We start from the raw sequence: 16,157 nt of genomic DNA, 5'->3' as shown, positions 1-16,157 counted from the left end.
AAAAATGTCACACACTTAAAAAATAGAAACAAACATACCAAATTACTTTTATATGATACATTTTTGGTCCGATTAAATATTAAAGTCCATAAAACCCTCCATGGTTTCCATAAAACCATTCCATGCATGTATATGTGTACGACACCCTGTAGAACTACGAAATTAGGCAATACTAGCTCCCTCCACAATACTGTGAGCTTCGGTAACGCGATTTTTTATGTAAATATGACACCAAACTACCGAGACATCAGCACAGAGTGTTCTTGTAACAATTAATGTCTCCATATTTTTATCAATCCGAGCGATTTTGTCGTTTTCGGAAGGAACATTTAATACGCAAAACTGCAGACTAATGTTGTAAAAATAACGAGTATCTACATCATAATTACATTTATGGTACACTAGATTTTGAGAGAATATCGGGAAAAATTGCGTTGGTCAATTTTCCACATTCTTTGAATATTAAAAACCGTTAATTTAGATTATTAGGATTTTTCAATGAAACTGGTCAAAATGGCTGTACATAATAGTTTTAGCAATTTCTCTTACATTCAGGCCACCAAGTTTTCAAAAAATGCTAAAAATATTACTTCAATTTTTCGCAAATTTGAATGTGATCTTACGTCCTTTGACACGTAATAAACCTAAATTGGTTGGTACTGGTTATCACTAAACTTGACCCCCTTCCTAGTTACCCACCTCAAAACATAAGTGCTAATAAGATGGTTTATGACTGAAAGTCTATATAGGATAAGTAAATTTAAAGTATCATCTAACACCATTACCAACCTAAAGTTCCTGACATCTTCATTTAATTGCATATAAATTAGCATACATAATGACTTTTATCTACTAACTTTGAAATTTAATATTTTGTTTCAATGTGCAATTACGTTATAGCTTGTGTATTATGGGTTGCGCCTTTGCGTGAGTGCGATGACAGCAATATACTTAGCAAATATGGACTCAATTTTATACAGGGTGTTTATGGTTGGTCGAAACAACAGCTCACCATATTACCCTTTAGAGACGCAGGTATATAAATATTTACAAATAACGGCTAATTAACTAGAAAAGTAGAAGTTCGAGGTCTCAAGTAGATCGTAAACTAGATCAAATTGTGCTATATGCAATAACTCGGCAATCTTTACACTGCTCTGAAGCGTGGGAAAAGCAAAATGTCCGCCAAAGTGCTCTCATGTTAATAAGTCCTAAATATGGAAAAATCGTTTTATGAATCTCTAATGTCCGGACATCCATTCGTTGTATTCCACACACATATGGACTTGATACACTTCCCAGCGTCCTACATACTAATTGGGATTAGATACCTTACTGTACAAGTTAGTTTGATCATAATTTTTGTTAGGAAAACTTTACATGACACTCAGTTATTTATGACGATGTCTGACAAATACTCCATTTAATTAGACGGGTACCTTCTACGACAGTTCCTAATTAAATAAAATGGAAAACGTACCTGATTTTAAACTTGTTTAAGATTAACGAGTGAATTCGATGTCTCAAAGTATATTTGTGTTATTTCAGATGGTGGAGACTTGATAATGAGTATTTATGTTAAGCCCTTATCTTGGAACAACTTCAGGGTTCCACATGGATGAATATTGTTGCTGTCGCCACGCAAGAAACCGAAAAACTGAATAAATCCACAGCTCAGATGATTAATAACCTTAGAAACTAATTTATTTCGCAGTAAAATCATCTAAAGTGCGCCATCTAAAATTCGAGGCAATCGAATCCATCCTACGCATTTTTTTATATCAGGCGCCATCGATACTACATTATTGACACTGGATGTAAAATCAGTACCACCCAATGTCGATCCGTGAAAGAAGTGATGTTTCTCTTTTTTATTCGCCGAATAAATTATTGTTAAATAATGGTTAGGTTTTATTAGATTCTCACTCGTATAAATTTGTCGCTTTTTTGACTACAGGACAGGACTCTGTAAATTTACCTTATTCGAATTGCTTTATGCAAGAGTACCAGTCTATGTACCTTCGTGAAGTGCCTATGATTTTATAAACACATTTATTCAGTAAATCAATAAATGAAAAACTGAATAGAACAGTCTAAAAAAAAATGGTTTGAGTGGTGCTAAAACCCCTAAAGGGCAATACGTAGCTGAATCGAAGTTACTTCAATGGGCAGTGGGAATAGCCATAATATACATTTAATGGGACTATTATTAGGAGTATTAAATCATAAGTCGGACCCAAAGGGGGAAAGGCCACTTTAAAAATGGCTTAATTATAGGCATTCATAAAATGTTTTAATTAAGGTAGTTGGATACATATTATGATTTAGATTGTAAAACAGGAAGCGATATATAACTTAGGTTTTGGTGCCAAAAAGTTATTTATCTGCCATGGAATAATTTATTGTTTCTAGGTTGATTTATGGTCTTCAGGGATTCCACAAATAAACGACACGCATTAGAACTTATATTATTCACATGGAAACACAATATCATATGACAGTATTTACGGGCTTTTACAGATATAAAAGACGCTACCAATCAAAGTCCTCACGGGATTGAATCCCTGCTAAAACTTAACTTAGGTTTACCTAATAGAGCCTCATAAACCTGACATTAAGTCACATGTAATCATCCTCAAAACACAGGCCCTTCAAATTGACGAAGAGAAGCTAAATATATAAGGTCTTTTAAAAATCATTGCATTAAATTGGCCTTCATTAATATAACAGTCCAGAGTGGTTTAATGAGTATTGCTTAAATCCATCATTGCATCTGGGTGGCTATTTGAACTCGTTTATTGCTCGAAGAATTTTGATTAAGTTGTCACTAATTTAACCCAAAAGATCAATTAAAGACCGAAAAAAGTTATAATGAGATGAAATCTCTGCTTCAAATAGTTCGCGACAATGTAACGTGTTCAAATTTATCACTGCTCACTATATCACCAACAAAATGGGGCGCGAAACCTAATAATACGTTAATAATTAATATGCAGAGGTATTAATACCTGAAGGTAGACGTATTAGGAACTATTCTCTCCACCCTTGCTCACATAATTGTTATCATTGCGTTTGCTTGACTCTCTAATACGTCCCTTTTCCAATTGGCGTAAGAGATTTAGATGTCTGATGAATCCATCAGGGATACATAAATCTAATAGCTCATATACATGTACGTAGAAGTTTCTAAAGATCTGAAATTCCCGTTAATTGATTGGTTGGGAAACACTTAATTGATTGAATTTATGAACATTTGTGAACTAATGTATTATACATTGGTTTATATAACGGGTGATCAAAAACAAAAACAGCCGACGTAGGGCATCGATTAAGTCATTTACTATTGCTATCACACATTACATTGACAAGAGATTAGAGAGATGAATTTATCCAAGACATACGTCGGATATTCCAACGCCTGCTGAAGATTCTTCTAGCGCATTGCTTTTATGGTTTCGGAACTAAAGCATCGTTTTGATTCATTTAATAGAAATTTTCCGTGTTCGATCTGATACGAAGCTCAGTTTGATAGATTTGACCTAATTAGTAAAATTTTGCAATCTTTTGATTATTTAATATCTTCAATATCTGATAGTTTTGAAACAGTTACACAAAATTTTCACTGTTTTAACATACTTAAAGCTTGGTGTGATTACTTTGGACGATTTAGGGATATTTTGCATGAATTTTATCGTTTCAGATCAAAAATCACCATTTTTAATCGTTTTGGTGCATTTGAATAGCGATGAATAGAAATATGTTAAATCATATGTGTCTCAAGTACATCAGCAAAAATTGAACCATCTCTTTTATTCGCAAATAATTCAGCAGCGAACACTTGTAAATTCTACGATTTTGAGTAAACTCAGCGGAAACGGCAACGTGGCGCCTAGAATTTGTTTTTAAAGACCGTATTATAGTTTGCCATTTTCCTACCGAAGATTTATTGCTGTAACATTTCTTGCAGCAAGAAATTGCTTTTAACAATAAAACACTACAACGAACGTTGCAAGTACATTCTTGTAAAATTTTGTGTTTATAGTTTTGCATGATGTACTATTTTTTTAATTTTTGCAATTGACAGTCACAAAAAATAAGCTAAAAAAGAAACTGATCTTAATAAGTGATGACATTAAATATTGAAATCTTGGAGAGCACGAAGTTGTCGCCCTGAAAGTTGCTAGGAAAGTCACCTAAATAGCGCGTAATTGCAATAAATTATATGTTCAGAGCTGCGAGCTGGAAGTGTAAGAAAAATTACAGCAAATTATTTTTCGTCACATATGCACATATGTGCAATTAAAATTACTGCAATGTTAAAGAAAATTGCAAACTCTAAAGTGGTGTTAATGATGGTTAATGCCGAGTACAATGTTGCCAGTTGCTGCAGAAAACTTTCTGTTTCTGTATTTAAATATTCAAAAGCACTGATAATTTTATATTTATCTAAACGAGCATGAACATATAACATAAAAATATTTCTTTTCATCAGAATTTTTTTAATGTTTCTATTTGGTATTAGTATCGATACTGTCTATATAGGGTTATTCACCTAGCCCTTTCATAAAAAGTCTACTATGATCTAAAAGTGATACGAATTTTAAAATTTTAAGTTAAGTTAATTTCGTCGAGTACTGTTTTTAAAAAATATTTTCAACTTCCTGTCACTTCCGGTTTAACTGCAAATAGCTGTCAACTTGCTTACTTCAAATGGGACCTCTAGTATATGAGTTTATTTTTAGATTCTACGTAATATTTCAGACACATTTTTTGTATAATATCCTATACTTAGCCCTTGTTGTTGTTGAGATATTTGACCTTGAATTAAAAACGTGTCTCCGTGTTTCTACAGTTATTAAAAACATAATCTCCATATTTCGCAAAATGTCAAGATATAGTTTTAAGTTTACACCCTTGCTATTTATATGTCTTAGTAGTCTACAGGATGTTCAAAATTAAGCTTCTAACATTCATATTTTTTATGTTGTAAAAGCCATTTTTTGTTTAATGAAACACTATAACTTAAGGCACCATCAAGTAAAGAATGTAATTCTCTATCAACCTGTGTCTGTGTTACCCATGCCATTTTCGAAATAGCTGCTTTATTATGTGAAACTTGTAATAGCGTTGTAGTGCATATTCATTCTTGTCAATTTTTTAATAACTTTTTTATTGTTTTAATAACTTTCATCTATGATAGGACAACACATAAAATAAAAACTTTCCAGAAGGAATATGTACTTTTACCATTTTGCTCCTTTCTCTTTTCTTATTGTTTAGTCCTGTTGAAGCTGTTATCTTTCATCAACTTTAGTTCTGTCTCTCAAGCAGTTTGTCTTGGATTTTGTTTATTTCAAATTCCATATACCGTCATCTATTCCTGCTCTCGGCTTCGTCGGCAATCTTCCAATTCTCGGCTTGGTTTCCAATTTTAATAGTTGTCCTCTATCATCAAACTTTCATGTAAATTCTAGAATATGGATTAATTTGTGCAGTTAAGTAATATCAAATCACGGATCTCCACAAACTCCTTTATTATTACGTCAAGTCTGTCACTCTGTTGTCCACTTAACATGTCAGATTTTGCGTTAACGTCGCCCCTCTACAATTAGCCCGTGTCATGTTTTCTTTACATATGAGCTTAATGAATTTATGAATATTTTAAAGATGTTCGTTTCCTTATTTCGTCAGACATAGCACAATATCCATATTTTATCTTCAGTTTTAACTGCTGCTGCTGAATCCTTTCCCAGAGTACCTACCAATTGATTCCGTTCTGTTCACTGCAAAGTCGCTTACTTTCGACACATACGAAATCATAATCAAGAGATGGTGACTTCGACTTTTCAGGCCCAAACCATTACAATCCCGATTTTTTTCGTCGAAAAAGAGCAAGACGTTATCTTTAAATCCCCCCTTTTCCCCTCTAGTACAGAATTTTTTAACGATTCGGAAGCGAAGGCAAAAGTTACAGAACTGGGTCCTTATTTTGCTATATGATACGTATATGATCATATATGATCCACGTTTAGTATTTCAGAACAAGGAATGAAACATGATTTTTAAATCATAATGTGGTTTAACATGTCGAAAGAGAGTAGCTCATATGAAGCTGTCTTTATTGCTTGTCCCAATACAGTGTTTGTCATTGTTTCGAATGTGTCTTTTCTTAATAGGTTTTGTGAAACCTTCTTCCAATTTAAATTTATTTGGTTAACAGATTTTATCATTGTCTTCTTTTGTTGCTTTCTCTTCTGGTACTTCATAGTTTGCGTTGTCCCTTATAATGCCGATCCATCCAAATTTCTTTCTTCTTTTTTTTTATTCCAACACATTATAGAAATTGTGGAAATGCGTTTTCGCACACCAGGCCGTTAACAGTAAATTTCTGTGCGATCCGGTAGTACAAGGCTCACTACACGCTCTTGTCTAACGTTCACTAAAACCCCCTTGCCTCTCTACAACTGCTCATCCATACCAGAGAATTCCGTTAGCGCACTACATCAGGTAGGGTTGGTATAGAGCTATCTCCTCTCGAAGCCGAACTTCCTCTTCATAATTTTGACGAACGTGCCGCACACGCCAACCATCGGCACAATTTGAACTAACCTAAACTAAATTTTATCAGCGGCACAGATACAATTTACCAATCACAATGAACCCATGCAGGACTTTAAGAAATAATAATTTGTTCCTGTAATCCATCTGCAGGAGTACTGGCCATAAATCTGATGTCGAGGCAACGTAATTCTCTTAGCTAACACAGCATTCAAATGAACTATTAAATTTGCATCAATTAATAATACCAAAGCCTGTTAGATCTATTACAATAAAATGTTAGAATGATTTCGCCTACAACACAATTTCATTGTGCATGTGAGTCATAAGTTTGAAAGATGTTGGCTCATTGACATACATTACGGACATCGACAATACAAACTGTTCTTGTACACGGAACGAAACGCTATACGGGACTATAAACCAGAGATTCAAAACAAAAGATTATAAAATTAAGATGTTTATATTTTTAAGTCCGTCATTAGATTTTATTGAATGATTAAACAGCGAGACGTCTACCCAGACTGCCTTGAAAGCCATTTTAACTCACTGAAGAAGTACATCAACAGTATTTGACTAGAGCAAGAAATTATCAGTAACGTGAAATCTGGTTGGTGTTAAAGTCGTTTCAGAGAATCATCAATTACGAATCAATCGATCAGATATCAAATCAAAGCTGGACGTTTTTGTCTGGACCATTAGGAATAACCAATTCAAATGTATATCGAATTAAACAGATGCACTACCAGTTTGAATAATTAATCTACATTTATTATCCCTTCGTTCGTTTGCGTTTGAAGCCTCACACGTGTAAAAATTGGCTGAAATAAAGTTGAAATTGACTTTTTTCATGGAGCGAATTTGCTCTGAATAAAATAGGACGATTTTATGCTGCAAATTTGAATGTACAACGCATAATTTTCAATCGGCTTTTAACAGAGTGATTGAACAATACTATTGTTTTTTTAGAACAACTTTGGCCCTGAGGGTTAATAATAGTCAACACTTGTTGCTTAAGTTTTTAATATTCACTCCACCTCTCCGAGTGACTCTTAAAATATTCGAGTCCTGCTTCTGGCAGCTACAGGTCCTATAATAAAACAAAAAGTGGTCATATAAACAAATAAAGTATTTTCACACCCAAAGGTGTGAAAAGTAATTTGCTCTGGCTCGAGCTCTGCGACAGACAGATTCGCTGCGATATATATTGTCACACTAAGGCCATTTCTACCATAGAAAAATTTCTTGCCAACAGTTATTTATTGCAACGAAGGTTCTTTATGTGGCTGCCTGCTTATAGGTGCTACTGATTTTTCAGTAATCAGACATATTGCGGTTGCCTTTTATATGATGGCAATTTTTCGCCAGCAAAAAAATATTCTTTGCTTTCGTCTCTGCCCACACAACAAATAATTAACTGAGAGAAACGCACGTCGGCGGCAAGTTCTTCTCGACGTGTGTAGTCGACCAGTCTTTCTGCCCCACGGTTCCTGCTTTGTCGTAAAGAGTTGGTACTGCTGCATTGCCAACTCATGGTACCGATATTCTGCCTTAGGTGGTACTCAAGAAAATTTCAATTTTTACTCAGTACATATGAGTCTATCTAAAACTCTTAAGATATTCCTACTAGTACCCATATCAGGAGAATGACAAGAATTCAAAATGAGGTGACGTTGATTCATCATGCTCGAAAATTCCTGTTTAGATTGCACCAAATTAAAGAATAGGGATCTGAATTGGAAATATTATTGAAATTTCCTATTTAGATTGGTTTATAAATGCACTGCGAATTTCTCAATAAATTCTTGTCTGATTAAATCGGGTTACTTTCAAAATTTTCAAGACTTTCGAACATTTCCTCTCGTGTGAGTTCGAATTGGATCGTGTTAGCTGAAAATTGTTGATAGTGTGTGTTGAGATTGGACTTCGAATCCAAGTTTTTCAAAAATTCCTTCTGAGGTTTTCGACGGGATGGCTCCTGTTCATCTCGAACCATATTACTTGATATTTTAGAAATTTTATATTCGAGCGTTTCCTGAAATTTATTTTAAAAAAATTCTAATCAGACCCGGCTACTTCAAGTTTCTCGGTCGTCCCTTCTCCAGTAGGTTCGTTATTCGAAAATATCTAAAGACTCCTATCTAAATCTGTCGAAATTAGCTTAAATTTTCTAAAATTCTCTATTAAAGTTAAAATAGATTACTTCAAACTTTACGAACGATCCTTATCAGCTCGGTGTAGATTACTTCAGAATGCCAGGATATTCCTCTGCCTGCATTGGGTTTGCCCAAATTTCCCATTCGGAATTGGTTAGATCGATCTAAGTTACGTCACTACTGTCGAACACTTCTGAACCTTTTGAAAATTCGTCCAAAGATTGAATCCTATTATTTATTCGAACATGTCTAAAAGTTTCCGGTCAGATTAGAATGGGTTATTACTTTCAATTTTCTGAAAATTTCTGTTCACTTCGGATGAGATTACGTATAGTTTGTAATTTATATCTTTGGGTGTGTATCGAATTAGGTAGCACGGACATGCCTACGGTGTGTGGAGAAACGTCATATTCAAATAACTACGACAGATATATAATACGCATGCCTTCAACATATTAGAACAGCGGGTCAAAATTGATATTGAGAGCGTATATGGGTTGAACAAAGATGGTGGTATAAACGCATGTCTTTGAATTGGTTATTTGTTTTAATTCTAGCACGATCAAAGACATGACAATATATGTTAATGGTTATAATATAAACAGTTTTCGTGGTTTCGATTTTATTTTTCTGGCGTCTGTATTTATACACGTTTCTTAAAAATTTAATCCGCCCTGAGTAACTTAAAAATTTTCGATCACCTCCTCTTCTGACGATCCAGATAGCCAGACGTTATGAAAACCCCCATTGATATTGGTTACTCCCAATTTCATGTAAATTGCTGTTCAGTCAGGATCAAGTTACTGCCCAAAATTTCCTGTTCGGCTTGTTGGTACCTGTTTTTGATTTATCGATGTTTGAAGTGCTGCATTTGTTACATTTTCAATTTCCATATCTCACAGGCGGTATGAGTTCACGATGATATACTTTTTACGTTTGTGTAATGCAAATTATTTGATATTTACAGTCTTCAAAGTGCTTCAATAATTCATGGATCACAACAAAAAAAAAACGAAAAATCTTCAATTAGCTCTCCTTCTTTAAAAATCGTTTTTTTGTCATTTTACGCATGTATGGTGACTTGTAGATAGTGAAGAAAATTATATACAGTGAGTCCCAAAAATAATGTTTAAGTTCATTTAAAATTCAGCGATGTGTTTTTTCAAAAAAACGCTTGGATTCGTCGATTATTATATTTAATTTTTAATTAATTTATGCGGTTTTTATGATACCGGTTGACCCATAAATAAGTTACGACCGTCAATCTCATGTTTTGAAATGGAAACATCTGTTTTTTTATCTCGTTTTCGGAATATGAATGGAATTATAAGTATATTTCATGTACCATGTCCATACTTACTACTTAAATTCTACAACATTTGAAAAGTTTACGATTGAACATACGAACAAGTAAAACAGTATCAGGTATTAAGTATATTAAAAATACATATTAAAAAGGAAATCATCAAAATAAAACTCTCAACACAAAAAGGCTTAGATTAAGACTCGACTACTTTCACTTATTTCGAACCAAACTTGACAACAAGGCTGCCAGTTAAGCCTGAGGCGAGCCCGATATGTAAAAACACCAAAACCCCGTTGACCTAAAGGCATATTGCAACCAAATTTTTACATATCCTTGCTGTTGCCATGATATATCGATTGGTCTAATTTTAAAGAAAATCAAATGCGCATATCGAAGATGAGGAAGCAAAATGTGGACATCTGCGGTCTTCGGACAAGAGAAGTGCGAAGAGAGATAGCAGTAACTACAGTAGAGACACAAATGCATAAGTTTTATGACTTATTGGCCTCAGCCAAGAATTGCAGGGAAAAGTTGGCAAAACAGCACTGGTTTTGAGTCTGTTTGTGAAATCCTCATGGTACTAGCCTAAAATGAATTTGTTTTGATGTAGGTAACAAATTGAAGCAGAAAATGTTCAGACATTCGCTAATGAGGTAAACATCCGGCGTGCTTGAATGATGAAACTGAAATACAAGAAAATTGCCTGAAATCAAGCATGGCCAATCAATAAACAGCAATCGGAGTGTGCGAGATTAGACACGATGCAAGAAGCAATCGCTGTAAACGAACGTCAGAAAATTAGAGAGCAATTTTCCTTTTGACTGCTATGTGCTGAAGATCTCCGTGTCAATTTAGAATTTATAGAGCATAATTTATGAATCTTTGAACTTCGACGAAATCAAGAAAACGGAATATTAACGATTTATTAACGAGGCCAGAAAAGGTCTAAGAAAAATCAAACAACTCGTCCAACACCTTTGCACATTCCGTACTTTCACTGTACGTATAAACTATGAGAGGTGGAGTTAATTAAAAGCTGTTTGAGCTCTAAGAGAAATAATATTACAATGATCTAGTTGCATCTCCATGTATAGGAAGCCTCGCTATACTTTAAAAATTTAATCCCGTTTCAACAATGCCCCGCGTAGGATAATTTTAATGAGGATCTCTGGACACCTATTGATAAACAGCTTGATACATTCATAAAAGCTTATTTTTCTGCCTCGTAAGCTATGCAAGAAATAAAGTGTTTCTGATTGCTTTCAATTGTCTCAAAAAATAAGCCTGTAAAATTTATTGCCGATCAGAAAGCTACAAATTCCAAAATGCACGACAAATGCATTGGAAAATGTAACATCAGTTCCATTTTATGGAATAGTTAAAAATTTAATAAACCCCGAAATGCGCATTACTTTATAAAGGGGTTTTAATTGTCAACGTAGTTGTTTGATATTAACATCAACTGTGCAGAGTACCGGAAATTGGTAATATTGTTCCAAGTAATTAAATGTAATAACAGGCAATAGTTATTATTTCATATTTAATGAAACCATTTAACGGCAATTCCGTATTCAGCTCCACAGCAGCACGTTGTATTTGTATTAAATACTTCATCGTCCAGTTGCAGGAACACCGACTCTGACATTATTCGAAAAATATTTAACTTGGACGAACAAGGCACATCTACAAAGGTCTACCATCTTCCGAAGATCCAAAAAAGGATATGCGTGAAATAAGCCTATCAGTTTTATGACTTAGTGTAAATACCTGCGCCTATGTTTTTATTAGCTAAGACATTTCACAATTCGTGGGAATTGCTGAAACACATACAATATTTACAAGGCTTAACTAAATTTTTATAGGCCTTCTAGTGCTAAGTGTCATCGTGGACTTTTTTGTTTGAGATGAGTAAATATTTATATTGATGGCTGCTGATTTTATTCTACCGACCACAGGATGTTTCGGTTTTAATTTGCATCATTTTAAAGAGTGGCAGAAAGTTGCAAAATCAAGCCACTTGATAGAGCAATATTATTTGATGATCTGATTTCTATTAAACACAAAACAACAAGAATTCGGATCCATTCAAAATTTTTCAAATTTGAAAACATGATTTTGCAGAACAAAGAAAGACACTTTTTCTCTAATTTAACCACCGCCCCATCCCTCATGGTTTACGAAAACCCTAGAGAGTACATCTTTATCCTGAATTTCTGAAAAAACAGTGTGATATCTAGGAAACGACAGAAACTGAACATTTTAAGAGTTCTTTCATAATATACACAAATAGCTATCAATAATGGTTTAAAATTTTTTTGTACATTAATAAATTTGAAATATACAAAATTATATATATATATATATACATATATATATGCGCTCAGGCGTTAAGTGTATTATTACTGGCGAATTTACCCTGAAAGTGTGTTAAGTAACACCGAAATTCTCGACAAACTGGTGAAACATTTTTGCTTGAGCAAATTTTGTTGTTCGTTGTTTTGTTATGTATGATTATTAGTATTGCATTTTATACAGGGTGGTCTTCGCTTAATAATCCAAACTTCAACCTCATATTTTTCTGGAAAAATATTACAATTTAGTTAAATTTGTGTCTTACAAGAGTTGACAGTCTTCGGCACAACGAGTATCAAAGTTTCCGAGGCAATTCCTAAAAAAGGGTAATAAAAATGGAATATTTAGTCATATACTTCAGCAAATAATGCTAACTGATGATAACCGTGCGCTGAAATAAACAGGATAAAAAGCTTTCGGAACTAAATAGCGAATTGAATTTCATAGAAAGAAATTGTCAGTGGCAAAAAGAGTTTGGGGAGGGACTAAAATGTATCCGATCCCATTAACAATGTCATCATATAGATTCTATTAACTCTGTGATTTATTTAGTTGCCCGAGATTTCAATTGTATATCTAAAAAATTATCATATTTATATACAAAATTCGGAAAAATAATTGAAACTTTAACATCCGGTATATTGAAAACCATCAATTTTCGGGTAAGACACATTTATCCAAACTGTAATATTTTTGCACAAAGGGTATATGAGAGAGTTTGTCCCATTAAGTAAAGACCATATTGTATTTTATGTTTTATATTATGTCCGTTAAATTTCCATGCTTCCTCGTGGTACTTACAATGGATGACTTGTAACGTAAGTTTCCGTGTCCTCGTTGTCTTTACTTTTAAAAAATTAGAAGCAATAAACGAAAGTAAAAGAAAAGGTGAGCATTCTCTATAAAATAATAGTTCTAATTATAAAGAGGCCATGTCTGAAAATCTAAAAATCTAAACTTTAAAAGCTTGAATGTATGATGATCGACACCTTTCCAATTTCAAAGAACTATTCAATTTTAAAACCAAACAAAACGAATATTTTAGAAATCTTCGTGAAATGTAAAAAGTTATTCCCACAAGAAACATATAAATAATGTGCTAGATATTTCACGTTGAAATAATTGTCCATTTCACTTTCCCTTGGATCAAAAATCTTTTATAATAAGAACTATTATCAAATGTGGAAGTGAAATTTTATCCTTTATAAAATTTTATTTAGCTTATGTAATTTTACGAAATGGTGCCGGCATAAAGAAATCAACGTTTGACATGATTTCTTAGAAACTCTTTATTCCCAAATGCATCAATTTGGTCCCTGAGGAGATAATAATCTCTCCATTATATGAGAAAAGAATATTATACTTTGTCTAAGGCGAAAAATGCATACTTCCTGCAAACTAATTAAAAATCTTCGTTCCTTTACGAGAAGCCATTATCCTTTACATTTTAACACCAAATAGAAATACATAAATGAATTACAATAAAGTCCACTTTCCTTGATTTTCTAGAGGTTTTTTCTTGCTGGCCTTGGTTTGCTTCAAAGACGTCACTGATTTACAATGAACCCGAAAAGTTGAAGACCCGACCTTGCCCGGTCTATGCCCGACAATGTTCAATCCCATCCCGAATAGTACCAATTCAAAAAAGGTAGTATTAGTGTGAACCAAGAAGGCGCAGTTGACTACGAATATTTTTTCACATTTTTGTGTATCAATTATTTGTTTTGTTGTTATTGTCCTAGAACGTCCCACAAGTAATAAAAAGAAGTATTTTTTGCGCAAAATATGTTTAACATAGTAACTTTGTTTTTTATCTTCCAATACCCAATATTAACTTATGCCACAGTGTTTGAAACATCCTGTATAATACGAACAAAGAATTTTTCACCGATTTCCGTCTTTTTATTAAAAAGTTTCGTTATTCGCTTTTTCAAATAATTTGGACTAGGCCTGACGACTGAGGCCCGGCTAACCAACTTGAACCGGTCCGTATTCAACTTAGATCGTGAAGATCATCACAAGGAGTCCTCTGGTGAACTAGTGTGCAGCAAAATCTCCTTTTTTGACACTTGATCAGCATTATCTGACCAGAATCATTTGAAAAAAATCAATTCGATTCACCTTATGTTCGTCCACTTTGCGCATATACAACATGAAAATGAACTATTCAAAGCAACGCATGGAAAATAGATTGTAGATTTTGTTTAAGACATATCAGAAATTCTTCAGAATGCGGCAGCTTGAGTGATACTTACTACACTCTATATTTAGGGGCTATGTATTTGCTTAAGCAATAATCTATTGTATAAAGAAATTACTGCTCTACAGCTGGTGCTAAGGTGCAAAATCGTGTGGGTACCTCCCACTTGAATTTATTGAAGGAACTTAACCTACATGGTTTTTGGCTTTGTAGATTTCTATAAAGCGTATATGTATACGAAAATTTCGTAGATAGTAATAATAGCAATTGAAGTGTGTCAGCATAGCAAGAGAGAATATTTTAAGCCATGTTTAATACTAAGGATTTTGTCGAACAATCTCTTAAGTGGCGTAAAAATGGCAAGCTAAAAACAAGTTATAATTTACATCGAATTTTCTTTAGTTTCTACTGAGTAGTACTGAAGTGTGTGGGCAGTAAGGCGCCAATCGGCTACGGCATGCAGGTGATAATAAACTGGCCGAGAATGGTCGAGAAGGCAATCTTTCATATACATAACAATTTTTGCGCAAAATATTGCCTCACTTATTTAGATATACAGGAGACACAGAACAACGTGCAATTTACTAATCTGAAACCGTTACATTATAGAGAATGGTTATTCCACGTTCAGGGAGACAAGGAATTTAAGAATGTTAATCAGCCCCAAAAATTCAAACGGGTTGTTAAAATGTCGAAATTTAATTTGAAAAGACCCGTGAGATAAAAATAATGGTACTACGACAAAGCCATCCGGGTCACCTAAAACCTAAGTATTGGGTGACAGCTCGGCCTTATCTTAGTTATCAACATCGGTGTGGTAAATTAATTAAAGATGCTTGTGACATCATTAGTCACTTAGCGTAGCTTCGGTCTGTCTACGAACAGATAGAGCAGCTGATTTACAGTTGTTCATGTGGGGTACAAATTTTACCCTGAAAAGGTCTTACTAGGGTCCTTCCCCAAATTAATCCTGTCAAGTCAAATAAATAGTTTGGTTTTTAGGATATAATCGAAACCGTATTGTTCACCATTGCCACTGCAGATGATTTTAGCCATTCGTGCTTTAACTTTCGAGCTTCAATATCAATAAAACTAAAAGCTTCAAACCCCGGAGTAAAGAGACCATTTTTCTACCTCGAATTCCAAATTAATCAAAGCAACCTATCTCAAAGAATGGCCCTCCAAGACAGAACCTTTAACTCCAAAAGCCTAGTTTTACAACAGAACAAGGAAATTTCCCTGCAGGAAGATTTATTAAGGTGGTAAAGAGCAAGCTCGAACTTGGCCGTAAACAAAACTAGTGGTAATAGATTGTTTTGAAATTTGTGAGTCTAGGAAACTTACATCTCACCTTAAAAAGTTAACAGTACACAAAATGGCTGTACAGGGCAATTGAAAAAATAACACGCGAATTTGTCTAACTTAACACAATTTTTCTAACTTTCAAACAATAAGAGCTGCGTTAACAATGCCACTTAGCTCAATTTAATAACATACAAAACGGCTGTGCATGTAAATTCAAAAAATAATTGGAACACTGTGGCTATTCACGCAACCTTTGTTGCATTCATTCGTTCAACGTCCA

This window comes from Euwallacea fornicatus, chromosome 33 (assembly GCF_040115645.1).
Source record: "Euwallacea fornicatus isolate EFF26 chromosome 33, ASM4011564v1, whole genome shotgun sequence".
In the NCBI taxonomy this organism is placed as follows: domain Eukaryota; kingdom Metazoa; phylum Arthropoda; class Insecta; order Coleoptera; family Curculionidae; genus Euwallacea; species Euwallacea fornicatus.
Note: the sequence above shows the minus strand (reverse complement) of the source record.